Genomic DNA, 25459 nt, shown 5'->3' with positions numbered 1-25459 from the left:
CAGCTCCTGGCCAGAACTCCTAGAACCTTGTGATTTCCTAATCGATAAAGGTGAAAGCAGCAACTTTTGTTACAATATTTGGTTTTGTCCCCACTTCCTGAAATAGCTCTGGAGGGATAAAGGTGACTTTTGGAAAGCTTCTGAGAATGGGGGCTCGTTGCCAGGGGAACCAACCATGTCATTAGAGGACTGGAACTTTCAGCCCCATCCCCCAAGCTCCAAGGAGAGAGGAAGGAGGCTAGAGATGGAGTTCAGTCACCAACGACCAACGATTTAATCAGTTGTGCTTATATAATAGAACCTCCATTAAAAAAATTCTAAATGATGGGATGTGGAGAGCTTCCTGGTTGGTGAGCACTTTGAGGTGCTGGGAACGGGGTGAGCCCAGAGTGGGTGCGGAAGCTCTGTAAATCTCCCTGCCCCCAGACCTTGCCCTATGCCTTCCATCTCTTGCCCTATCTCTTCCATCTGGCAGCTCCTGAGTTGTATCCTTGATAATAAACCAGCAAACATAAGTAGTTTTTCCCTGAGTTTTGTGAGTCATTTCAGCAGATTATTGAACCTCCAGAGGGAGTCATGGGACGCCCAGCTTCAGCAGGCCCAGACTTGTGAAAGGCATCTTTTTGGTGGGACTGAGCCCTTAACCCACGAGGTCTGTGCTAACTCTAGGTGGTTCGTGTCAGAATTGACTTATATCATAGGACACCCAGTTGGTGTCCGCAGAGAATTAGAGAATTACTAGGTGTGGAAAACCCACACATTTGGTGTCAGAAGTGATTAATGTAGAGAAAAGAAGCAGTTTTCTCCTTTACTATGGTTTCACAAGTGCCTTCCCTAGGACTCATGTCCCTTTGTACTCTTATATGTGTGGTCTTCTGGTAAATCACCAAAAAATACATTGCACTTGTATGGATCTTTACAATTTACAAAGTACATTTTCCAAGCTGCACTAAAGTAAATGTGAAGTAATTATCAGTAAAGCTTGAGATCCCAGGGGCATCATATGGTGCAAAGGAAATGTTATAAGGTACACCATGGTGGCCAAGACTACATTTTTATATTAAAGGAAAAAAATGGGGACATGATTTTCATCTTAGGTTTAATCTGGAAATTATTCTTCTCATCAATAAGTGAGCAAGTAAGATCAGTACAGCAAAACTCAGAGGCAAAATGTGAAAAGACACCAAGACAGATCACAGGCAGATCTCAGGAACAAGAACTGCAAAGACAGAACATTCCTGGGGTAACACAGACCTGATTAAAGATGATTTTATAGTATAACTGGGGAAGACTGGAACCTCTATTAATGCAGACTGAGCTTTGAGTAATTGCATGTGAAAAGTTGGGGAGCCAATCTTTCAGGAGTAACTCCAAATAAAAGGAAGTGCCACTCCAGGTTGCTTTAATGTGATTCCAGTACAAATTAGGGCGTAGAGGTGAAGTGTGTACAGGAACAAGGTCAGGACAACAGGTGGGAAGCAGCACTGACCATGCCAGCAACAATATTCTTGGTCACAACTGAGTAAAGGTTGTCTCTGATTCTTCAAGGAGGAGAGATTGAGAGTTAATATCAGAAGTCTACAACTTAGCTGATTTTTAAAAAAATTAGTAGTGTTAAAAGTTACTTGCAGTTCACAGTCCTCTGTGACTTAAGTCAATCCTATTTGATGTTTTTATTCTAGTACAAAGTCCTGAGATACCAGTTTTAATTATATGTCTGGTTCTGGTCTAGAAGCGTCTCAACTAAAAATTGCAGTCAAAATTCTGCTACCTAGAATACTTACCAGTTAGGTAGAAGATAATGCTGTCTCACCAAGGCCTATTCTTAGCTCCTTAAATAAAATTTATATTACCAGTTTATATACGCTAATTCTATTGATCCTTAGAAGAAAATATTGAGTTAAGTAGAATGATTTTCTTTCATTTTAGAGATGAGGCAATGGCTTCCAAAGTGTTAAGTGGCTTTCTCAAGGCGAGTGACTACATTCCTGACCCTCTTACATTCCCTTACTGTGGGGCTGGGTTGGCCCAAATTGAAGGAAAGCCATTAGGGTGGGTGCCAGGACTTGGGTCTCTGGGAACAGAATTGGGCAAAAATAGAAAGACATTCCTCACATTTGAGTTAGACAAACCAAGATTAATCTATTCAACTGAAGAACAGAAGTGGGGAAAAAAGAAGGCAAAACTAAAGTTCAGGAAATAGGAGGAAACCGACAAAACAGGAGCAGGTCCAAATGTGCGATTGCTGTGAACAAAGCTGAAGCATTTATAGCTGGTGTAGATTGGCTTTGCTGTTTTAAAGCTACAGAGATTGCCTGGGGAGGTTGTTATAGTATTTGTAAGTGACTGAGATAGGATTCAAGGACTGGTCTGCTATTCAAACTTACTATTTTTCATTATTTCTTTCCCATACCCCTCAGGGCCTATACTGTCTGTGTATAGAGAAGAGAAACTTGGTATCTGAAGACATCAGAAAAAGAGTCTACTCTGAGAAATCATCCGTGATCCCTCCAAGAAATTTTGCCTTTAAATGTTCACAGTACCCACTTGTTTAATTTCTAGCTTAGTTGATTTCAGATTCACAATTTTTTCCTTGTAAATTAAGGAAGCTTTGGGAGTGCAAACTCTGAACCACTCTGTCAAGGCAGTTTTGAGAAGCCACTCTGCTCAGCCTAGTGCATTTCACATGCATAAGCGTTAAGTATTGGAAATGAGGTTGAAGGAAAGAAATTAAACTGGATGACTTTCTAGATCTATGTAAGTTGGATCTTAATGAGACTTTATGAAAAATAATTCCTGGACCACCTGACCTACCTATATTCAGGTATAAATGTAAAAATCAATCTATTTCAAACTTTATTCAGAATAATTTTTAGGTTATTCACACAAGATATAACTAGGAGTGGGTTATACTAACATTTAATTCATCTCCAATAAGTTAATAGTATAAAGACTGCCCTCCAAGGCTCCAGCAAGCTTGCATAATTCTTTAGGGGCTGCAGACATAGGCTAGCAGCAGAGTCATGGGCCCTGCGGTAGATGGAGCAAAGTCTGGGTGGAAATGATCCAAATTTAATCTCCCTGCCTGTTTACAACTGCCACTTCCACTATCCTCACGTTTTATTCAGACATGGAAAAAGTTGCTATATAGCTTTCGGCTGTTAAGTGATTTTGAAAGTGTTCATAAATCTTTATGAAATCCAATTCAGTTTCCCACTAGAAATAGTTTAGGGAGTGGGCAAAAGTGCTTTCATAGCTCCACTAAAAAATTTTTCATTGAATCAAATGAAATTTTAGTGGTTTGACTGAAATGAATCCTTGTTTTGGGATCAATGTCAGTATTGACAGTAGTTACTGCCAATGGGCATTTCAGCAACTTTGAGTCCCTGAGGCTGTTTATAAAGTAAAAACCATAGAGCAGAACAGAGATGAGGCAGGATTAAACCTTGTCCACTGCCCTCATAACAGACTCTCATTCTAAACCACACTATCAGTAGCACCAGACTATTTTTTTAAAGCCAGGAGAACTGTCTTAAAAAAAACAACAACCCAGATTTCATAACTTCACTTGGTAATCACAGACAAGACTTCCAAATGGTTTTTGACTCCAATTTAGAGGAATTCCTTGTTTTTCACAAGAGAGAGCTCAGCTAAAAGAGACAGGAGGCATACACAGGCTACGGATATTGTTTGAAGTGAGATGATAATCTGACATATAAACAACATCAAAAGGTCTCCTGTATGGGAATTGAAGTGAAGAGAGTGTTTGTCTGAGGGTAAACTTTCTTGTTCTTTTATGCTCCTCTGTATTTGTAACTCAGATATCTGTTAACAGATAAAATCTGCCCCTCTTCTCTTGGAACCTCCCTAACCCCTTGTCAGTGCCCATATCCTTAGAAGATCTGCCTCCTTTCAGGGTCCTCATCACAGGAATGACTCTGAGGTCATTCCTTTAGCCCACGCCATGAATGCTGTCCAGGCTACCAGAGTCATTTCATTTTAGATCTGGCTTTGTTGTGACAAATTTTAGACATCAACAAGTAAATTACAGACAAGTTCCCTGTTTTCCTTGAATTCATTTCCTGCCTATATATTCATTCTTTCTCTCAGTGAATATTTACTGACACCTACTCTATGCCAGACACTTTGGTCGGTGCTTCAAATACAAACATAAACAAGACATGACCCTGCACTCGAGGAAATTACAGTATATATCCATGAGATTGACATAAATAAACTACCATACTTTTTAAAAGTGCTATATTCCATGTGTGAACAAAGAAAGGAGTGGTCAATTCTGAGAGTCAGGAAAAGCTTTATCTGAGGGCGGCCATCTACATGGAATCTTCCAATGTGATTAGCTGCTTACTGGGTAGGGTGTTGGAGCACGAGGATGGCAAGGAATCTCATGGCACATTTAGGGAACTTTTAGGAGCAGCAGGAAGAGACAGAAGAGGTATGCAGGGTCTAGATTATAAAAACATCATATATCATGCTAAGGAGTATGAATTTTTATTAGATTCAGAAAAAAATATTTTATGTAGTAGAAAAACATGTCTAGAGAGATCAGAGTGACAGGAAATTAGAAGCAGATAGTGTAGTTAAAAGACCGATGTGTTAGTATAGAAGAGAGTTGCCAAGAGCCCAAATAAAATGAGTCTTAAAGAGCTAAATAGAAAAGTATGGGGTGAGGGCAAGATTGGAATGGGAAGATAATTATGGCAGGGTTGGTTGTGTTGAGCTTGAATTTTCTGAGAGAAATCCACGTGAGTATGTTCCAGAGACAATTAGATAGATAATTTGGAGACTCAGGAGAGACACCTGTACTCAAGGAATTATCTTGGTAGCATCATTAACATACAGATGGATGATGGAGAGCATATGGAATGCGAAAAAAAATAGAGCTTTGGGAAGAATCTTGGAAGATACCAAAGTTTTGGGTCAGGCAGAAGAAAAGGAAACATCAATTAGGTCTATGAAGTAATCATCAGAGAGACGAGAGAAGCAGGGAAATGTCATGTCTCAGATGACCAAGAGTAGAGAGTATTAAAAAGAAAGTGTCCTACATGTGAAATGGGACTGACAGGTCAAGTACTATGGGGGTTTAGTAATTAGGGGCTCTTTGGAAACGTACGATCTATATGACTGCTTTCAAACACTTAGGGTGTCTGGAGGAAGCTGGGTGAGAAAGATCTTAAGGGTGACCCTGGGGCTGCATGTCTTCTCCTTCCAAGAGGGAGGGCTGAGTGAGGGCCCTTTGAGATCATCACATGCTTATACTCAAGACCAGCATTAAGGCCAAAAATCAGTCCTGGGGAAAGAAGACTGCTCCCTCTGAACGTTAGTTTTTCCCAGTAGTAGCTGGTTTCCTCACTTCCCTACTCATCTTTTCTGCCAACATTTGCCTCATCTTCTTTCTCGCCATCTTCTATCTCCCCATCTTCTTTCTCTTGGTATCTGTTACTACCAGATACCAAGCCCTCACTCAAATCTCCACTCTATCAGCCTCAGCTTTGGTCCCAACATTTAGTTCCCTCTCTCCTCCTGTAAGGATGGCAACTAAGGATCACCACTATGAATAACCATGAACAACTTCCCTGCCACATATTCCAGCTACTTCAGTCTCTTCAAATTTAGAAGGAGTTGGTTCTTTGAAGGAGGTTATGGACATATGAATCTTAGAGCTTGCAAACTTCACATGGAGAATGTAGCTGTAACAAGGAGTATTGGAAAATGAAGGGAAGCGAGAGGGTCTACACGGGAAGACCAAGTCTCGGGTTCAGCAGGGGAAGAATGAAGGCACCCAAGGACGTGATTGTACTTCAACATAACACACCAGATCCTGTTGTCAGATGCCAACTCTTCCTAATATCATTGCCCCTATGGTATGTGGGCTGAGTGATCAGCACGTAGTTGTGTTGCTGCATCATAGACTGGTGTGTAGAGAAGGTCAGGCTCTGAGAGGATCAGAGGTTCTTGAAATTTTAAGTGAGCTCATGCCACCCAGATAGTCTGCTGATGTGTTTGAGAGTGGGCTGAGTTTTGAACAAACTGGGTGGTTTTAGAGAAACTTGGTTCAGAAATTTGGTTCAGAATCCAGGATGGAAGTATTTCAAAGGAGCCAAATACTTCCAACAAAGTGAAGGTCTTGTTCCAGGGAATTCAGTGGCTAAAGACTTGGCTGTTTGCATTTTTGCTAATTGGTCAACTTGGATTCTAGGCAGCTCCCCACTCTGCCCCCCGCCGCCCCCCCTCCTCGTCTCACACACACACACACACACATACATACTGCTTTGTAAAGTTGTGCCCTACTAAAGTGAGACTAGATAGATAAGACATGAAATAATTATCTATTCAACATTTCTTCCTTGGATCTGCACAAAGTGTGGTGTGTATATTGCACTCTAAACAATATTTTCAGACTATTGTAGATCGTACATTTTAAGTGGATGCATAGTGAAGGGGTTGAGCTGTAATCCCAGTGTCAAGTTGTCAGGAAAACCCGCTGATCACCCCAGGTGGTAGCAGCACAATCCTCAACGATAGTAAAACACCTGGAGAATGTCTTCTAAGACAGTGCTTCTCAAGCTTTAACATGCCTATGAATCACTTGGAAATCTTGTTAAAATGCAAATTCTGATTTAGTAGGTCTGGCGTTAGCCCTAAGATTCTGCATTTCTAACAGGTTCCCAGGTGATGTCAAAGCTGCTAGGCTATGGATCACACTATGAGTAGTAAGGTTTTAAGAGAATATTCTTGGATGAGTTTCATTACATGGTTACACCAGTAAAGTATAAAGTCTATTGTCAGAAATGCCAGCAAAGAAAATCTGAATTGAGCAGCCAGGTGTAAATCACTCTTTTTTTGCCAACATCTTGTGGCTGAGAAATTAAATTAGACTATGTAATGAAAATCTATTTTGACATTTAGTTGTAAGCCATATTAATCCTTTTTTATGATGAGATAAAATTTCACAGCATGCTATCTTTTACTACCAGATTCAATGAATTATAGTTAGAAATCCTATTTCTCCCTGTAACTGTCTGTAAATTGTCATGGTAAAATTTCTAGTGTAGTTCAGATTCTCTACTTAAATTACATGATTTTTAATGCTGACAGAATGGATTATCTGTAAAGCAGACTATCAGCTGTTTCTTTACTTCCTTCCTTCCTTGCTTTTATCCTTCCTTCCTTCCTTCCTTCCTTTTGTCTTGGGAAGAGGGAGGAAGCTTCCATAATAACTCAAGTTCATAATGAGTTTATTTAATAAGGGGAAAAAATCCAGGAAGCAATTTTCTAGCTGTAGCTTTATTGAAACTTTGATTTGAATAAGTCTTCTAATTCTTGAGAATGAATAAAATTTCTGAGAGTTCAAATCTTAACGTGAAACATCTACTTTGGTAGATTCTCCCAAGAAGTTATCTACTTTTGTCTCAGAAGACTTTACCACTTCAATCTTAGGATATTTGCAGCCCTCTGTGGGCTGTCTGAGCAAATCAATGATGTACCATAGTACCACGTAGATGTACCAAGAATATTATTTGAATCTACAAAATTCACTGCTTTATCCAATAATACCATAATGGTGTTCTGAAGAAGACTGATTCTGTGAACCAGATTATTATTCCCCAAATGGGAATTTTATGGTTATATAAGTTGGAAAAATCTGTGTTCTTAGCTCTCTCTCGGACATTTGTAAAGCACATAAATATTTGAAAAAAATTCTAAGAAACCTATTGCACTCTATCATAGGGTTTCTCAAATTTATTTTTTCATAGAGTACACTTTGAGAAATGTTTCCCATTTCTGCTTTTTATCTTTTTCCATATTGATTAAGTTGTTGGTTTGAAGGAGAGCTGTGCAGAATGCCTTTCCTTCTGTCGTCAATAAGAAGAAAGGCTTCGCAGAGGCATCGCCAGAAGACTTTCTCTGAAGTCTTTTTGGGTAAGCAGGGCGTTCTGAGCAGGAATGTGTCATTCTGAGCATCACTGTGTCACGCAAGTAAATGTCTGACAAGGGGGATGGGATGGTCAGGATATAATTAGACCAGTCATAATTCATCCCCTGGGGCTGGTGCACCAGTTTAACGTCAGAGCACTGTTAACCAGGGATGAAAGTGAGGGTGGCTTCTGGGAAGGCAACTAACAAAGCCCATGGGAGATTTTCGAAAATACGTGTTTACCACCTCTACCATTTCAAACTCATTCCAGGCACCATCTTCTCTCATTTCTGTAAAAGCCTTTTCGTTAGTGTTTCATTCTTGTTCCCTTACCATTAATTCTCCACACAGCTGTCCAAGCGATCATTTAAAACCACAGATAAAGTTATGTTACTTCGATGCTCAAACCCTTGCAATGGGTTTCCATCTTATTTGGCATAAACTCCAGCCCCTTGGTCACGGCTAAAAGGCCTTGTGAATTTCTGCAACCTCGCCTCACGCTTTGTTCAGTTCATTCTAATCCTGGCCTTTTCACTGTTCTTCCAAAATGCCAGACTACATATATATTTTTTTAATCTTGTGCCCTTGGCGTTTCTATCTTCTGCCTAGAAATTTCTGTCTTCAGATTTTCACTGACCTGCCCCCTTATTCCCTGCTTATATGTGACCTCCTCAGGGAGAACTTCCCTGATCAGGTTCTCTGAATATCTGCTTTATTTTTTTGATAGATACTTTTTGTCACACACTTTTATACTTGTCTGTTTTCTGCTGTGTCCACTAGGTATGAAAACATGAGTTGATCTTGTCCATCTCTGTATGCTGAGCACATTGAACAGTGCACTGCATGGTAAGCTTGCAAATATTTGTGGAAGGAATGAATGAAATCTATAAAGTTAAAAGAGAAAACCATCACAGCCAGTTTAAAGAGAAGGTGATGGTTGGTTTATAAGCACGTTACAGAGTAGGAGAAATCATTTGGAGACCTTCGTAATGAAAACTCTGACTAGCAAAGACCTTGTTGATGTCTTCAATCTCATTTAAACCCAGGGATGATGCTAAATTCATTGAGTGTTAGCCAAGCTAAAAAGTTGCATTTACAAAGCTTGATTTTGAAGTTCTACGCCTTCGATTCCATTTGAAGCCCATTTGAGCCTTCTGCTGACGCATCTCACATCTAGAGCACTATCACGTTGAGGTTGGAACCAGAGACTTTTTCTCATCAGTGTAAGGGAGAGCTACCTGTAAAGATTTAGGACGCGGGCACTGATTCTTAGAGAATATCACAGATTTGAATGGACAAAGAAACACTCTGAATTAGAATCTAAGGTGTCTTCCACATACTGGGTTTTGAATTCCAGTTTTCCACTTAGCTAAAAACTGATTCTTCCCTTAAATTCAAATTCTATTTGAAGGAACCTTTCTTAAAAAGTATCTTCTAAGACATTAAAATTCAAGTCTAGATTATTTATAAATTTACCAGACAGTTTTATCTGGGCCATGCATTGTTTTACATACAAAGAACCTAAATTAATTTTCCTTATATGCAAGAACATTTTGAGTATAAATGATATTGTCAGACCTTAACACTTAGCCTGATTTCCGTTCGAACCAATATTTTTAAACTCATGGCTTGTCTATCATACCTTGTCTCTTACAGTATATATTAAATTCAAGGGGCAAGATTTATATTAGAAGTTAGATTGGAAATCTGGGACTGATTAAAGACATTCACTTTTAACTTATAGCCTTAGTCCCAGAAGTTTTATATTAGCAACGTAAAGCATTCCAAGTTAATAGAAAAATTGGATTAAAATTAACATGAGCTTAGTTTTCAAAAGGCTTTGTAGTCAATGACCTGATGATAAATGTTCGAGTAAAATTTGCACCATTAAGATGCTTTACAGAGGCTGGCCCCGTGGCCTAGTGGCTAAGTTTGTGTGCTCTGCTTCTGAGGCCTGGGTTTGTGGGTTTGGATCCCCTACACCACTTGTGAGCCACGCTGTAGTGGCGACCTACATGCAGAATAGAGGAAGATTGGTACAGATGTTAGCTCAGAGAAAATCTTCCTCAGCAAAAAAAAAAAAAAAAAAAGCTTTATACATAGTCACAGCAACCTGGACACACCACAGTCTGCTTTTGGACAGTAGATACAGAAATGTACTATAAGCCAAGGCTGACTAAGAAGCAGCTACGGCAGGCACTGCTGGCTATCCACCAAAGTTCATTCTCCCCTTGTTCCCTAGTAATTCAATTAGGCTAGGGATCTGACCACCAAGTCAGGGACTACATTTTCCAGCACTGCCACCCCTCCCCCAATCCTTGCAGCTAAACATGGCTATGTGATCTCATTTTCACCAGGGGGAAATAAATGGAAGTGCTGTGTACCTCTTCCAGTTCTGAGTCTTAAAACATTGAGCATGTGCTCCTTCGCGCATTTTCCCCCTCAACAAGGCTGGAACAAATTCTATGTAAAGGAACCTTCCTTAGAAAACATTCCATATGGGGATAAGGGAAACACCCTACATGGTAATGGAGAAGGAAGATGGAAGGAGCCTGGCTGCCTGACTGTGGGGAGCACAGCATCCTGCCTACCTGCCCTGGATTGATGATATGTGAGGAAGAAATAAAAGTCACTGTATTGTTAAGACTCACTGGGATAGCACAACAGGAGCTCAGCCTTTTACACTGAATAATACAGGGGTTAAGCCCTCCTCGGTGCCCTCCCAGTCCCCCTTTGTGTTCTGCTCTGTCTTCATGGTGACTTCTCATTCTCCAGGACCCTCGGGGAGCTGCCTGAGTGTGTGTTCTGCTCTAGATTCTTTCCTTCATGCTCTCAGCTTGTTTAACTTCTGAGTCCTGAGTCCTCAGGACTTGCACTTATTTTTAGCTATCTGGCACTTTCAAAGGACTCCGATAAACTCAGTCAATTTTTTAGACGCTTATAGACACTTACTTCTCCTAAAGGTACTTATTTTCACTGAGAGCTGTGACTAAATCCAAATGAATGAATTTTTTATTGGCAGAAGTTCAGGCAGAAGTCCACAGACCATTCCAGTGTCTGTTCAATTATATTCTACAATGCTGGACTTTCCCTTGTGTGTGAAAAGGAAAGAACATTTTTCTACAAGATTCTCAGGCTAGAGCAGGGCTCAGCCGCCCCTTCCAAGACAGAAAGAGGGCAAAAGGGAGGCAAGGCTCTTCATCTCATCTCTTTCCTCTGGGTGACTAGAAGTAAGAGATTATCCCAGTTTCTAATTGGGGAAGCAGAGGCTTCATTTATAATTTCAAGCAGTCATGAACCAATGAAATATGAATTACTACCTCCTCTCTGTAAGTAAATTTAACTAATGAGATTGTGTGACTCAACTTAGGTTTCAGAAGTTTGCATTTACTGGTCTCAATGAATTAGAAGTTCAAAGTTTCTGACTACGGTCTTAGATTTTCCAACTTAGTCTTTGTGAGGCTAAAAGTGAAAGAATTTGTAGAAGGCACTGATCAAAGAACGTTTATATTCTCTTGGCCACCTCTACTTGGAAATCAGAGATGAACAGGTGCTCATTGTACACGTCGTTCTTTATAACACACATTACAGTGCTTTTCAAAATGCTGGATGCTACTCTTTAGTGGGATGTCGTTGACATATAAAAAATAGGATGAATAGAATAGAATGGTAAAATAGTGCTTTGGCTATAATTCCATAAATATTGTTTTATGAAATTTAGTTTCAATTGTATATAAATGTGAGTATGTGTGTGTATGTGTGTGTTAATATGTACTGGGTTGTGATACAAAAAGTTACTTCTTACTATTAAAGAACAAAGTTTTGGAAGGCTTGCTTCGGTCCATCACTTCATTTTGAAACAGGATTGTTCCTCTTCCTATGGCCTGCCTACTGCCTTAGTGTCACTGAACGGAGTCCCTTGACTTGGTCTTGAAAGTGTTTCAGAGCCATAGAATCATAAATACACCTTTATATTCCAGAGAGTTGGCTCCAGGACCATCCTTTGGCAAAATTATTGAACTGTCTCTGATTTTGTAAAAATCAGTCCCCAAATCCCTATTTGCTCCAGCTTACTAAGAATAATGCCAAGAAAAGAAAACAAATGCCCCCACAATAAAAATTTGTCTACATAGGGCCAGCCCAGCGGCATAGGGTTATGTTCGGGTGCTCTTCTTCAGCAGCCTGGGGTTCACGGGTTCATGTCCTGGGCCTGGACCAACATACTGATTATCAAGCTGTGCTGTGGCGGCGTCCCATATACAAAATAGAGGAAGATTGGCGCAGATGTAGCAGGGCCAATCTTCCTCACACACACACACACACACACACACACAAATTGTCTACAGTCACTAACTGAATTAAACATATGGCCTCTAATTTTAAGTTACCTTAATCATGGACAGTCTCACGTTGTACTTTCCCAAAGTACCATGTAGTTCCTTTCCAAGAAAGCACCTATGTACAATGGAACAGCTTAGATGATGGATTGTTTATTGCAATAAAAGGAATTTGGTCAGCTTTATGTTCAAATCCATGTGTAGATTCTGCTATAGATTAACTTTTAAGGGGAGGAGGTTAGGGAAGCATTTTTATTCCAAATGCAAAAAAAAAAAACATATTACTTGGTAGAACTCAAATATCTTAGTGTAAAGTAAATTGCATACATACATTTATGTATGACATTGTTTACCTTCCAGATGAAATTACTGATATCTAAATGCATTTATTTCATTATTGTACATATTAAAATGTATAAAATATTTGCCAACACACTCAAAAACATAAATCAAGGGGAAGGAGAAGTTCCTGACTGATTGTTTTAGTTAGAAATACTGACACACTAGTTTATCTTGAGAGTGATCACATCCAGGAGCTTAACTAGTAACCTGCACCACAGCAATGAAAAGAAAATTCGAGCGCAAACATGAATGAACAATGAGCAGATGAAAAGATTTATATTGTTCTGAAAAACAGTTTAACTTCTAACTCTAAAATATTCTGCTTTTCAGAAATAAGTCTTCTGAGAATAATCTGTAAAGCCATTGATTTACTCAAAAGTACCAACTTTAAAAAAAAATCAGAACTCACATCCTAAGTATAGAATATAATAATTTCAGTTATTCTAAGACAATGTTCTTAATACTTCATTCGAGAGCTCATTATTGTAGATTTGAAAGCTTTATGAAAGTGCTTTGCCCCTTTCCTATGTAATATTATTGGAAAACGATTTTCAAATAATCTACAGGCTTTACATATTTGCTAAAATTGCACCATAAAATAAATCATTTTGTGCTAAGACACTCAGTGAGCAGAGTATTGAAAAATATGCAAAAAATAAAAAGGACAAAGGAAATAAAGTGTAGTTTTCAGTCTTCTCCAATATAAAATTTTCGGCTATTCAAATCTGGCCTACAGAGCTGTTTATCTTTCCGCCTTATCTTTTGAGGAGAAGGAAAGAAAGGGAGGAAGGAGAGGAGCTGGGTAAGCAGTTGAAGAGCACCTTGCTCGGTGCTGGACAAGGACGGTTTGAGGCCCTGGAGAAGTGTGCAAACGCTGTAATTGCCACACCAACAGAAGCCCCCCTGCCCAGCTCAGCTCGACCTTCGATATGGAAACTACAAATCGCTGCTTCTTTTAATAAGGCAGGACCTCTAGACAGCAGCCCTCGGGTCCGCTGGTTTATAGAGTAAATACACTTCTACTTTTTCAGACAACACTTCCCTCCTAATAAATTTGGGTCACAGGTGACTTTTAGTGCTTTGTCTTGCACCTCGCTCCACCAAGGAGATTTAGTGCGCTGGCCTCCCAACCTGGCAGATCATTACAGTTGGTGGAGGTTAAATGAGTGGGTATATGGAGGGATTTCCAGAACTGCAGATTTTTTTCTGTCTCTTTGAAAACTCCCTTAAGCTAGCCTTTGAGCTTTGAAATTTTTAGATTAGCATTTTCTTGATATTTGCAATATGTGAACAGTGGCAGTGTTATATCCATGAGCTATAAGCTTAGTTGTACATAGTAATTTTGTGTAAAATATTTTGTGACTTCCTAAATAGGTACATACAAAGTCAATTTGCCTTCCTGAAAATGCTATCTTTAATAATTTGAAACTGGACTGAGCCCCAAGAATGCAAAGTCTCAAGAGACTCCAATGGCCAGTCTCAGGAGGAATTCGGCAAACAGAAATTTTCTATGGAAAGAATGGCCTCGGAATATCAGGAAAGGGATGGCAAGCTCAGAAAGAGTTAATGAAGGGAATTAATCAAGGGACTACTTCAAAGTGTGTGGCCAGGATTACTAGTAGGTAAAAAGGGATGGTGGAGCACTGGTATCCCCAGCAGACTTGAAAGGCAAGAAAGGAAGCAGTTATGTTACTGGGTCCCAGAGACAGAGGGAGATAGAGCTGATGGAAAGCTACAGCATAGGACGATTTTCCTGTTGAGGACCCAAGCTGCTGACAGCCCGTGGTCTACCAAGGAATAGAATCCCCAACTTCTTTCCCCTGCACTCTCCAATCTCCTGCCAGGGCCTCCCAGTGGCCAAGACCCACCAGAGCCAGAGGACAGGGACGTAGCCGATGTAGCCTATAGAAGTTAGCCTCCCAACACGCAGAGCAGAATGGAGATGCCTGTGGAATGGTCCTGGAGGAGCAAAACTGTCCAATACATTCAGATTTCTTAAAACTCCAGTAGCTTGAGAACTGTTTATGAAAGAAAAATCACCGAGTAAAAGTGTGTGGAGACAGTGCCAATGTTTCTGAGAGGTCATCTGTGAAATCTGTGTGGTTTGTTGATCAGCTCAACTTCTTTAAGAAACAAGGGAGGGCACCTCTATCCTGCTATATGGGATGCGTTTTAATTCCTAAAAAAACAGCTTCCCCACTCCCTCCTTTTCCCCTACCCACTTGCTCAGTGTATTAACGTTGCCCACATATTTGTCATGGAACAGGCCAATTTGTAGTGGTCACATTCATAGATTTGAACCCTTTGTAGATCTTAACATCTCTTCACTGGTTCCAAGCAGACAGACTGTCTCATTGCTTGACTAAACCCTTCTTACGCGATTAGTGCGTCTGCGTGGGGTACGGGGTGCAGTTGGGGGCAGTACAAATTCTTGTAAAGATAATGCCTTGAAAGGTCTTTAAAAGATTAATTAATCCCAGGCTCTAGATCCACTGCAGGAAAAACACTTATCCTTTGGAGGGCCATTGTCTCTGGAATTTCTTTCATCCCACAGGGTCCTGGTTTGTCCACATCCATTCTTGGGCAAGACAAAATTGCAACATATGCAAGGCATCTTTGTTTTACTTGGACTATTACCAGAGGAATGTAAATGCCATCATCAATTGTCGGTTACTAAACTCTGACCCTACAAGGAGTTCTGCAGAATTGATATTTCCAACAAGGAGTGGAAAATATTTTTTTTTAAGCAGCTTTATTGATTCATAATTTGCATGCCACAAAATTGCCTCATTTTAAGTGTACAATTCGATGATTTTTATAAGTTTAAAAAGTTGTGAAATATCACCACAATCTGACTTTAGAATATTTCCATCAGCCCATAAAGAAAGAATCCTTGATTTTTAAGTTTGTGAAACAAGCACAAGATAAATGGTTCTTTTAAAAGAGCATAATGTAAAAATGTGATTACACACGTTCAAATGCAAACAGTTATAATTTAATTCATGGATTTTTGTAGTGAGAGTAATAAGTAGAATTCTTGGTTATTGCTGAGTTGACAGACTTTCTGGGTACATGTGGTTGATGTGAACACACTGCTAAACCATGGCAATGATTGAAATTTTAACAGCATTACTTTTATGTTGCATCAGAACTTGCCCAAGCTGAAGGATTTTTTTTCCTATGAGAGGAAAAAGAAAATATTTTAAAATTCATGTCTCTACAAGTAATTTTACAAGGCGCTCTTTCATCATTCTGAGAGGGGAGATAGTTTCGCTTTATGACTGCTAAAGAGCGACGGGGCTTGGAAACTACTTAGATTGATGCTCAAGTCAGAAAGGACAAGACCAATTGCTGAACTGAAACAACCATGTCCAACAGTCGTCTACAGATCAGCACCAAAACTGGAAATGCCACTCCTCCAGAAAAAAACCAGCAATCCAAGCAACTTTCTCAATCAGGCAATTACTTAGTGGAGGCCTGAATCTCCTAAGAAAACTACCTTACAGTTTCTACATTTGCAACTGAAATTCTCTTTTCTGTGTGTGTTAGTTTCCTAGGGGCTCCCTAACAAAGTACCACTAACTGGGTGTCTTAAAGCAACAGAAATTTATTCTCTCACAGTTCTAAAGGCTCAAAGTCTGATATCATGATGTTAGAAGAGCCACGCTCCCTCTTTGACTGTGGTTAAAGTCCTCCTTTGCCTCTTCCTAACTTCGGGTGGTGGCTGCCCATCCTTGGCATCCCTTGGCTTACAGCTCCATCACTCCAGTCTCTGCTTCAGTCATCCCCTGTTCTGCTCCCTGTGTGTCTCTGTCTTCACCTGCCATTTTTCTCTTCTTACGAGGACACCAGTCATGTTGGTCGTTAGGACCTGCCTGATTCGAATATGATCACATCTCAACTTGATTGCATCTGCAAAGACCTTTCCTCCAAGTAAGGTACATTCATCAGTGCTAGGGAATACGGCTCCCCCATAGCTTTTGAGGACACACAATTGAACCCACAACAATGTGTTTCTTCAGGAATCATTCATTCCATGAATGTACCTCTGTTGTAAATCTTAAAAACTTTCCAGAGAGCAAATGAGTTTCTCTGAGGTCATACGTTGAGGTTGAAATGAGGTTTTAAAAGGTCGGTTCTCTTCTAAGATCATGTAGGTCCTCCTGCACATAAAGAAACTAAAATCAAAAAAAAAAAAAAAAGCTAAGAGAGAAATTTTTAGTCTTTTTCTATTCATTCAATATCTGAATAATTTTGTGGAACATACTTCATGTTTATTGCAATAAACATTCTTCATTTGTTCTCTAGTTTTTCACTCAAAACACACATGCAAATATTCTGAAATGAAATCCTGTTCCTTATTTCTTTCTCTTGTAGGTATGCCTCGTAGACATAGCGAATAGTTTATTTTCCCCTTTGAAGTGCAATTTGGGTTTGAAAGTGTCATTTCTATGGAAACAAGCACCACAGGTGGGGTTAGAGGAGTTTAACATGTCCCATGCACTTGAGTTTTTCTGGCCAAACTATGACTACTGGTCACAGTTTTCCTCATTAGCCTTTTCTAGGCTTTATTTATCCAGATTTGTCTTACAGTCAAATATTAATTTTATGAATTTTATAAGTGTCTAATATATATCTACATCTCAGTAGTGACAGGATGTTAAATAGGGTTCTTCCTGTTTGGGTTTAGCTGAGGCCCAAACGAGAGGTGACAAATCTACTGCTACCTCACCCTTGAGGTGCTAACCAACTTCAGCTGGATTAGTACAGGAGAGGACATTTGCTGCCCTTAGCTAGCCATCTGATTTTAGCTTCAAAGCAGCTTGGAAGGCTCAAGAGAGGGCAAGCAGTTTCCAGGAGGATTCTTTAGAGAGAGGCGTCAGAGTACGTGTGGTTCTTTCTGGTGAGGAGATGGTTGAGAGGTGAGTCCTCGTTACCTCAAGTCAGGTGAGAGAGGCTTCAAGGAGGCCACACAGAGAGTTTCGTGTATATCTCCTGGAGCTACGGGGGCAGGGTGGACTGTAGTCATGCCTGAGAGTCACATGAGGACAAGTGGCTGGCTGAAGTGACCCATGGTGACAGAAGAGAGGGCTGCTCTTGGACGTAACTACAGGGCCTACAGACAGAGGCCCAGACGGGGACCACATACAAGAGCTATCTGTAGTTTTTTTCAGGTTCATCCCATCAAGGCTGTTGGAGGGTCAAGGAGGTCTCAGCAGAAAGAATCTGGAGGTGACCCGTTAGATAACTAGGGACTGAAGGAGAAGTGACAGGTGACCAGCTGGAGAAGTCAAGAGATGTAAACGAGACATCTCTGGTGTCAAGGCATCTCAGAAGAGCCCAAGAAAATATCCATGAGAGAAAAGAGTCATTCTGAACATCTGCCAAATGTGGAGAATTAAAAAGTCACCGACATTTCAGGGGAAGGAAAGAGCTAGCTCCAAAAAACAGCTTTGAATGGCTTTGAATGGTTATGAGAAAAAAGACTAGAGTTGTTTTTATAATTTGTAAATACAGGTTTTATTCAGTTTAAAAAAATGACCCAAATATCCTTATGTGTAGTGAGCATTCTTTTGTCAGGTGACGACTACATGTGGAGATTGCGCTCCTGTCACGTGGGGAGAGCCTACGGAGGTCATTGACCAAACGCCATGTGCCCTGTATCACACGCATGGACACAGACACCCAACATCTGGATACTAAAGAGCACTTCTCTGCTCATTTTAAGCATTCTCCTTGTTAATTAACAAGCATCCATTAAAGGCTGTGTGCAGAGGACTAGTGCTGTCATTGGAAACCTGAGTTTCAGCTAGCTGGTGATTTACAACAGGAAAAGCAAAGATTTAGAATTTTCTTGACTGCTTTTCAACTATGCCTCTGATCAGAGAGGGGACATACATACCTGATGCAGTTTATCTCTCTCTGTCTTCTGTGTACCATCATTAATAGTCTTCTCTAGGACTCTGAATTTAGGCAGCAGCTCACAGAAAGAACTCAGATTCTAGAGTGCTTCTCTTGGTGCCAGAACACGGTTTAGGGTCAGAAAAAAGGTGTTGTCCCTTGAGAAACCACAGAGACATTTCAGTCTCATTCTATAGCTCATTTCTTAGAACATTTCTACTTAGACGTTATGACCTCATTGCAGTCTCTAATTTCTTTTTATGTCTCCCTCAAATTAATTCCCCTTTCCAACTTCCCTATTCTGGTAAGTGACAGAACTAACTTTTTTAGTTACCAGGATCAAAATCTTAGTTATGTTTTACTTCTTCTACTTTGCCCTTAATGTCCACGTGTTGCCCTTCTTATTCTCCAAACAGCTCCCATAGCTGTATCTTTCTTTGCATTCTTATAAAGTATCACCTGTTGCCCGAATTTGTTCATTCTTCAAAATTGTTTTCCCAACTTCCAAGTTCTCCTCTCTTTTGGTTTATCCCATACACAGCAGGAAGATTACTCTCTCTAAAACACAACTTCTGCCTATCACTCTGCTGTTTAAGAATATTCTGTGGCTTATCGTTGCCCTCAGAATAAAGATAAAACTTCAGAGAGAAGTATAACACCATCTATGATGCAGCCTATGTGGACCCAGGGATTGCATTCTGTCTTCTGTTTGAATTAGACCAATGGTGAGGACTGGCAGGAGATGAGAAGGATGGCAAAGGGAAGAGAATCAATGGGGATATTTTCACCAGCTTCTTCTCTGTGCATTTGCTGCAGGCTGTGCATTCCTTGATTTAATGTCACTGGTCCTTTCAGGCAGTTCTCTCTGCCCCCTCCTTTTGGGCGAGGGTGAGAAAGAGCTTCCCGCATTTATTAGCTCTGGAGAATTGCACAATACCTTGAAGTTTCACTATAGTCTATCAGTGGCTTTTAGTAGTCTGTTTATTATATTCTTTTCAAACTTGAATGTCCCATCTCTTTACTGCTGGAATCTTGATTGACACAATGGTCATTTGTGACTTTGGTGAGGGTCCTTTCAGTGGTGTGGTGGAGACAGAAGCCAGATTACAGATTGATTAAGAATGAATGGGAGGTGAGGGAAAGGAAATGATGAGTATTCTTTTAGAAAGGTTAGCTATTAAAAGGTGCAGAGGGAAGGGGTAGGGCCCACAGAGAAACATCCAGAAAGTTTTTATTTTTTTCCTTTTATCTTGAGAAGACTTGATCATTTCATTATTTGTGAGAATAAGTCAGTATGGAAAGAGAGATTGAGGATATCGTAGAAAAAGAAGCTGGCGACTTGAGCATGGTCCCCCAAGAAGGTGAGAGGAAATAGGATCCTCCTTATAGAAGGGCTAGGCTTAGACAGAAGAGACTGTTTCTTAGTCCTCGGAGGGAAGGAGGGAAGTATGGTGGGCATGCAGGGAATTCTGTAATCTGAACAGGAGATTGAGGCTATTCTTCTTTGATGGCTTCTCTTTTCCTGTGAAGGTGAAAGCAAGGTCACTTGATGAAAGTTAGAGTGAGTGATGAGACTGCAGATTTAAGAAGAAAAGAGATGCTTCTGAATATTTGGAAACAATAGGATTGTCAGAACTCTTTGAAAACCCACTTGAGTTTGAAAATTCTTCATTTAGGCTGACACCAATCTGCAAGTTGGTATGATATTTCTCCAGAGGCACTGAGCAATATAGGTATTATTTCAGAATAGATGAAGAGTTAGATTGAGCCAAGGCTGGGTTTTTCAAGTACTCAGACTGAAGGACAGTAGGAGAAGAGGGTCGAGGAATTAGGAAGCAAGTTTTTGAAATAATGTAACATGGAATTTAATTTGGATCGAGGTGGTAGTAATAGGGAGACAAGAGAGGAATCAAGAGACAAAATGTCCTTGAATGACTGAAGATAGATGTGGTGAGGCTAATAGAATGGGACTGGTGATTAGAGAGCTCAATGCCTGAATTTAATATTTTAGTATAGCTTGTCAGCTGGATATAGACAAAGGCCTGGATGAAGCCATGATGGTGGGTGGCTGATGTGGAGAAAATACAAAGGTCATTGGACGCGAGCCTTGATGGGTGGTCTACGGGGATGGTTGCCATTCTGCAGGTGATGTCTTCTTTGCATAACCTGTGCTTGGTTCTTTTTCAGTTCACCTTATTTATAATTAATGCCTCCTAAACCAGTTATCAAATTGCAGTATATCACAAATATGCATAGTCATATTTAATGTGAGAGGGTTATTCTCTAGTGTACAATTCAATTCCAGTTTTCTGAGCCATTGAAATCCTTTACTTAAACATATTAACTTCAAAAATATATTTTTAAAAAGAGAAAACAGGTGGGTTTCTTAAACCGGACTGCCCAGAAAAGTTCCTCATTTGGTTTTCTAATTATAAAGCACAGAAGGAAGGTTTAGTTTAAAGTTTTAATTTATGAGAGCTATACAGGATTAGTTTTTCTACATGCAACCCAGTATTTGACAGTTGTTAAATATTTGCTTTAGCCATGAATTTATTTTGAGTACAACACAATTGCACCTACTATCTCTGCATGACTCTTTTAGGAATTGGCATACACTCATAATATTTAACTAGAACAATGAAAGATTTAAAAATAGAAAATGCACAAATTACTGTACTCCCTTGGAAGCACATAAGCTTTGACAGAAAGTAGAATAAAATGGTTGTGTAAAGAGCTTCAACATAATTTTTTCAAAAAACGTTTTATATTTATTAGCTTTAAATATTTTTAGCTCTAAAACAGGATCTGTTTGGAATACACATTCAAAATCCAATAATGTGTATCAGGCCTATGATAATGAGCATTAACTTTTATCTGTTTGAAATCATAAGATGCTATTACATAAAAATTATATGAATATTGATTCATATCTTTTAAATTAATAGACATATACATATATTCAGACATATATATATAAATAGGTACTTTGTGTATGTGTGTCTGTATATACATGTGTGTATGTTTGTGTGTGTGTATATCTATCAATTTAGATCTAGAACTAGATATATATACTTATCCAGGTCTTGTGGATGAAGGCAACACTATTATCACCTGTTGAAAAGTTGTGATAGATCATACTAAACTGGAAACATTTTCTTGCCTCGTTTCTTTGGTGACCTATGAGGAACTTGGGTCATAGTATGAGGATACAGTGGGTTTCTGGATGGAAATAAAGACACAGTGTGCCTTGGTGGCCAAGAAAATAGAGATGTTCAGTTGAATGAACATGAACTTGGTCTCACTAACTTCATGATATAAATCAACCATGGCAACCATTCAGTCATTCATGAAACATTTATTGAAAGTCCACTAGGTGTTAATCCCTGAAGATAAAGTAAAATATGGGATTTGCCCAATATGGATTGGGTTTGTAACTGATCTAGTTACATTTAATGTTCTGTATATTACCTGTAGAAATGATGTATATTCATATTGGAAATATTTTTTTATAAACCAGTCCATGCTGTTCCCAAGAATCTTTAAAAGTCTCAGTAGTTTTTAGTTATAATTTACACTGATTCTCATACATCACACCTATTTACTTTATGAAAAGTGTGTCTTTCTACATGGTGCTTTTTATGACCCAGAGCATAATTTAATACACATTTGATTATTTATATTTTCTTCAAAGTTTTACGGATGATTATATTTCATAGCATTTCTTTTGATCCTAGGAAAGAAGAATATTTGTAATCATCAGCAACTACTGCAATATACATGCAAAAACTCTCCAAGTCTATGTATATGAGTTGAATTTTAGAAGAATTAGAAAAAAACTGATGATATCCCAACTATGGGGTTTTACCTTGATTCATATATGCTTTTCCCCTCAACCATGACAGATTATAGATACCATAGATGCGACCAGACACTGAGTGTTCCAAAACTACAAGTATTAAAGTATTGTTATTGCTTTATTACCTTTTATAACCTGTAACAATGATCTACTCAATAATCTTCTGTAATGAGATTTTCTGACCACATCTAGGCAAATTAGAGAGATCAGACTATACTATTCATATATTAAAGAAAATGATTAAAGCACCAGCTTAAATTATGGTTTATTAGTTTAGGGAATATTTGAAATATGTAATTGCTGCTAACAATATTTTTTAATGCTACTCAGTTTTAAACTATCTTATTTTTTTAAAAAAAGCTAATCACATTGATTTTAAACACCAAAGATTTGGTTATTCATTTATATATTCATTAAAACATTTCACAAGATCCTCAGGAATTAAGTAATATCCCCACTGTTTCAAAGCTGGCCATTGGGTATACAGCAATAAATAAAATAGAGTCCAGACCCTTATGGGGCTGCTAGTCTGAGACTGTATTGTTCAGACTTCAGAGCAAAATGGAGTCCCATGGGTTTCTTGGTAGAAGAGCAGATTTCTGGGTCTTAGTTCAGAAGATGGAGGGTATGGACTAGGAAACTGCATTTTCAAGAAACTATCTCAAGTATTTTGAAGCATATTCTCAAGTCTCATGTTGAAGTCATCTTTTTGAATAGATCTTTTTGAAATGTTTATCAGATCATCATTCTTCTACCTAAAACCGTCCAACGCCTGCCCACTGAGTCTGGAAAACTCCCAAACTCCTTAGCCAGCTTCTACCTTCCTCTCACACCTCCTTTGGCCAAGCTTTTCCTGACTATGAAGCTGTGATCCTCCTGGTTTCCTCTGCTTTTCCTCATACCTGGCAACCTCATACAGTGCTCAGGTCCTTTGCCCTTGCTATTCTCTCTGCTTGGAATCCACTTCGCCCATATTTTGTTATCATTCAGGCCTCAACTCAAACACCCCCTCCTTGGTGGGCCTTTCCAGACCACTTCTACCCCCGGATTCTCTATTGAATGCTTCCCACAATTGCCTGATCAGACAAACCTGGGCCATGCGTAAAATCATGGATGTCTAGGATTCATCCCAGATGTCCTCAGTCAGCATCTCCAGGAGACAAGCCCAGTAATCTGCATTTTTAATAAGTCAACTAAGCAAGTCTTATTACTAGGCAAGTAAGGAAAACTGTTCTCTCAAGGGTCCTAATTATTATTTTCACAGAGGCTATTACTATCAGAAAAAACCTTTGATTGGGTGAGAGGAGAAACTGGGGTGTTCCATGCTCTGTTCTCAAGACTTGAACATGGTCTGGCATGTTGTCAATACAGCTCCAAAACTATTTCCTGACTGAATTGATGAAACACGGGTCCACGAGAAGCTCCCAGTGTGGTGTTTACGTGGAAGAAACTGGAGCTATTTTTAGGGTTTAGCTATTGTTGTTAAAGATGGAGTTCAATTTTTAAAGGTTGAAAAGAAGTGATTTCAACCTTCTTCTAGCAACAAAAGTACTTGTAATTTGATACTGAAATAAAGACTTGAAATTTTTGTTGTTCTTCCCACTGCTACGTTGATCCTGCGGTGACCTCCAAGGGAGGGTCTTAGTTTTGATGGTTGTTCAAAAAGAAGTGATCACTAACATCTAACTCAAATGGCAGAATCTCCAAAGCAGTTATATTTTCATGCTGAAATGAAGAGGTAGGGAAATGATAAATATATGATATCTAATTCAAGTTAGTTGCAAAGGAAAAAGAAATCTCTACTCACGGACACTGATGTAGAAGATTTCTATAATAGAACAGAAAGTTTTTGTCTACTAGATGCCAGGTAACCTTTTTTAAACCTTTCTGCTGGTTGTTTAGGGCTCATACTCATAAGATCCCAAAGACCAGTGCCACCCAGCCAAGGAGGGCTTGTCAGTGGAAGAGACAAGTCTTTCTCAGTGTGAATTTGCACTGCAGATGTACTCTTCATTGTTATAACTGTGTGAGCACACCTGAGAAAGGGAGGGATGGGGACAGGCAATGATTTGTGATGTGTAGTGCAGGAAAAAATGACTTGAGAATGGTCATGCAAGAGAAGGCAGGTTAGTGGGGCAGAGTGTGTGGGTGAGGCAGAAAGATGAAGTCAGAGAAGTGTCAGGGGCCAGGACTCCTTGGCTTTGGAAACTAGAGAAAGAAGGGTTTTAAGTTGCTGGTCTGGAAAGGCGAGGTAAAGCAAAAGAGGAATCAAGGCTCACTTCTCACTATGACCGTCTAAGTCCATGCTATTCATCATAAAAACACAGGTAAAGTAGAAAAGAGGGGTTCCAACATTGTAGGAGAATGAGTTTTGTAGCTTGACATCAGGCCAAAACTTTTCAGTTCATGTCGCTAAACCTTTGCTCAACATATGGCTATGGGATCATCAAGTTCAGATTTTCATGTTTTGAAAATTAAACATTTTATTCAGTCATTTAAAATGTTTAAATTCATGCCATTTCTCATGTTCCTTCCTTTGCTGCCATACCAGCTGTTCTGGTTAAGAGTCTGCCTTATTATGTGCTTGAATTTCAGCCCTGATTGAGAAGGTGAAGGATTACAAACAGTGCTCTGTGCTTTAAAATAACCCAAATTGTGTAATGGTCACCAAATGACTCAACGAGGAAAATAAGAAATTTCATTCTAGACTCTCAAGAGTTGGGAGCTCAGACGAGGGCTGTGAGCATCCTCAGAGGAGACTGTGCTCTCCCTGAAGCTGTCCCTCACGGCAGGAAACATGGGTAAGAGGATTACAAATGTCTGTCTATGTTCAGTAAAGTGACTCGGAGGCAAGATGCTGGAGGAAGGCAATGGAGATAAAGGAATTGAGTTCAATTTGCTCAAAGAAATGAAAGTGTGGTGAGTAAAGAGGAAGTCATGAGATTTCATGAGTGCAATAGAGGATCTTTATTTTCTCCTGGTTTGTCAGAATATGGCCAAATGAGAAGCCTGACATTGTAGAAGTTCAGAGGACATGGAGAAGAGATGGAAAGTGGAAATATTAGATGTCGAAACACTATTTTG

At 39.5% G+C, this 25459-nt stretch overlaps 2 long non-coding RNA genes across 2 annotated transcripts in view; one reads left to right on the top strand and one right to left on the bottom strand.

Moving 5' to 3' along the window:
• The first annotated feature begins 204 nt into the window (after positions 1 to 204).
• Positions 205 to 24888, top strand: LOC111768841 (uncharacterized). Its single transcript, XR_002801428.2, has 5 exons — positions 205 to 350; positions 2421 to 2824; positions 7838 to 7944; positions 8720 to 8785; positions 22254 to 24888. It is a non-coding gene; the product is annotated as an uncharacterized lncRNA (long non-coding RNA).
• LOC102150946 (uncharacterized) overlaps positions 15594 to 25459 on the bottom strand; it is a 68444-nt gene continuing 58578 nt past the window's right edge. Inside the window, exons 4-6 of the long non-coding RNA XR_011428550.1 lie at positions 18521 to 18677; positions 16665 to 16781; positions 15594 to 15796 (exon numbers count right to left, since the gene is read on the bottom strand). This is a non-coding gene — a long non-coding RNA (uncharacterized lncRNA). The remainder of the gene's footprint in view (positions 15797 to 16664; positions 16782 to 18520; positions 18678 to 25459) is intronic.

The sequence above is a fragment of the Equus caballus genome, chromosome 18 (genome assembly GCF_041296265.1).
Source record: "Equus caballus isolate H_3958 breed thoroughbred chromosome 18, TB-T2T, whole genome shotgun sequence".
In the NCBI taxonomy this organism is placed as follows: Eukaryota; Metazoa; Chordata; class Mammalia; order Perissodactyla; family Equidae; genus Equus; species Equus caballus.
Note: the sequence above shows the minus strand (reverse complement) of the source record. Positions and strands in the feature narration are given on the sequence as shown.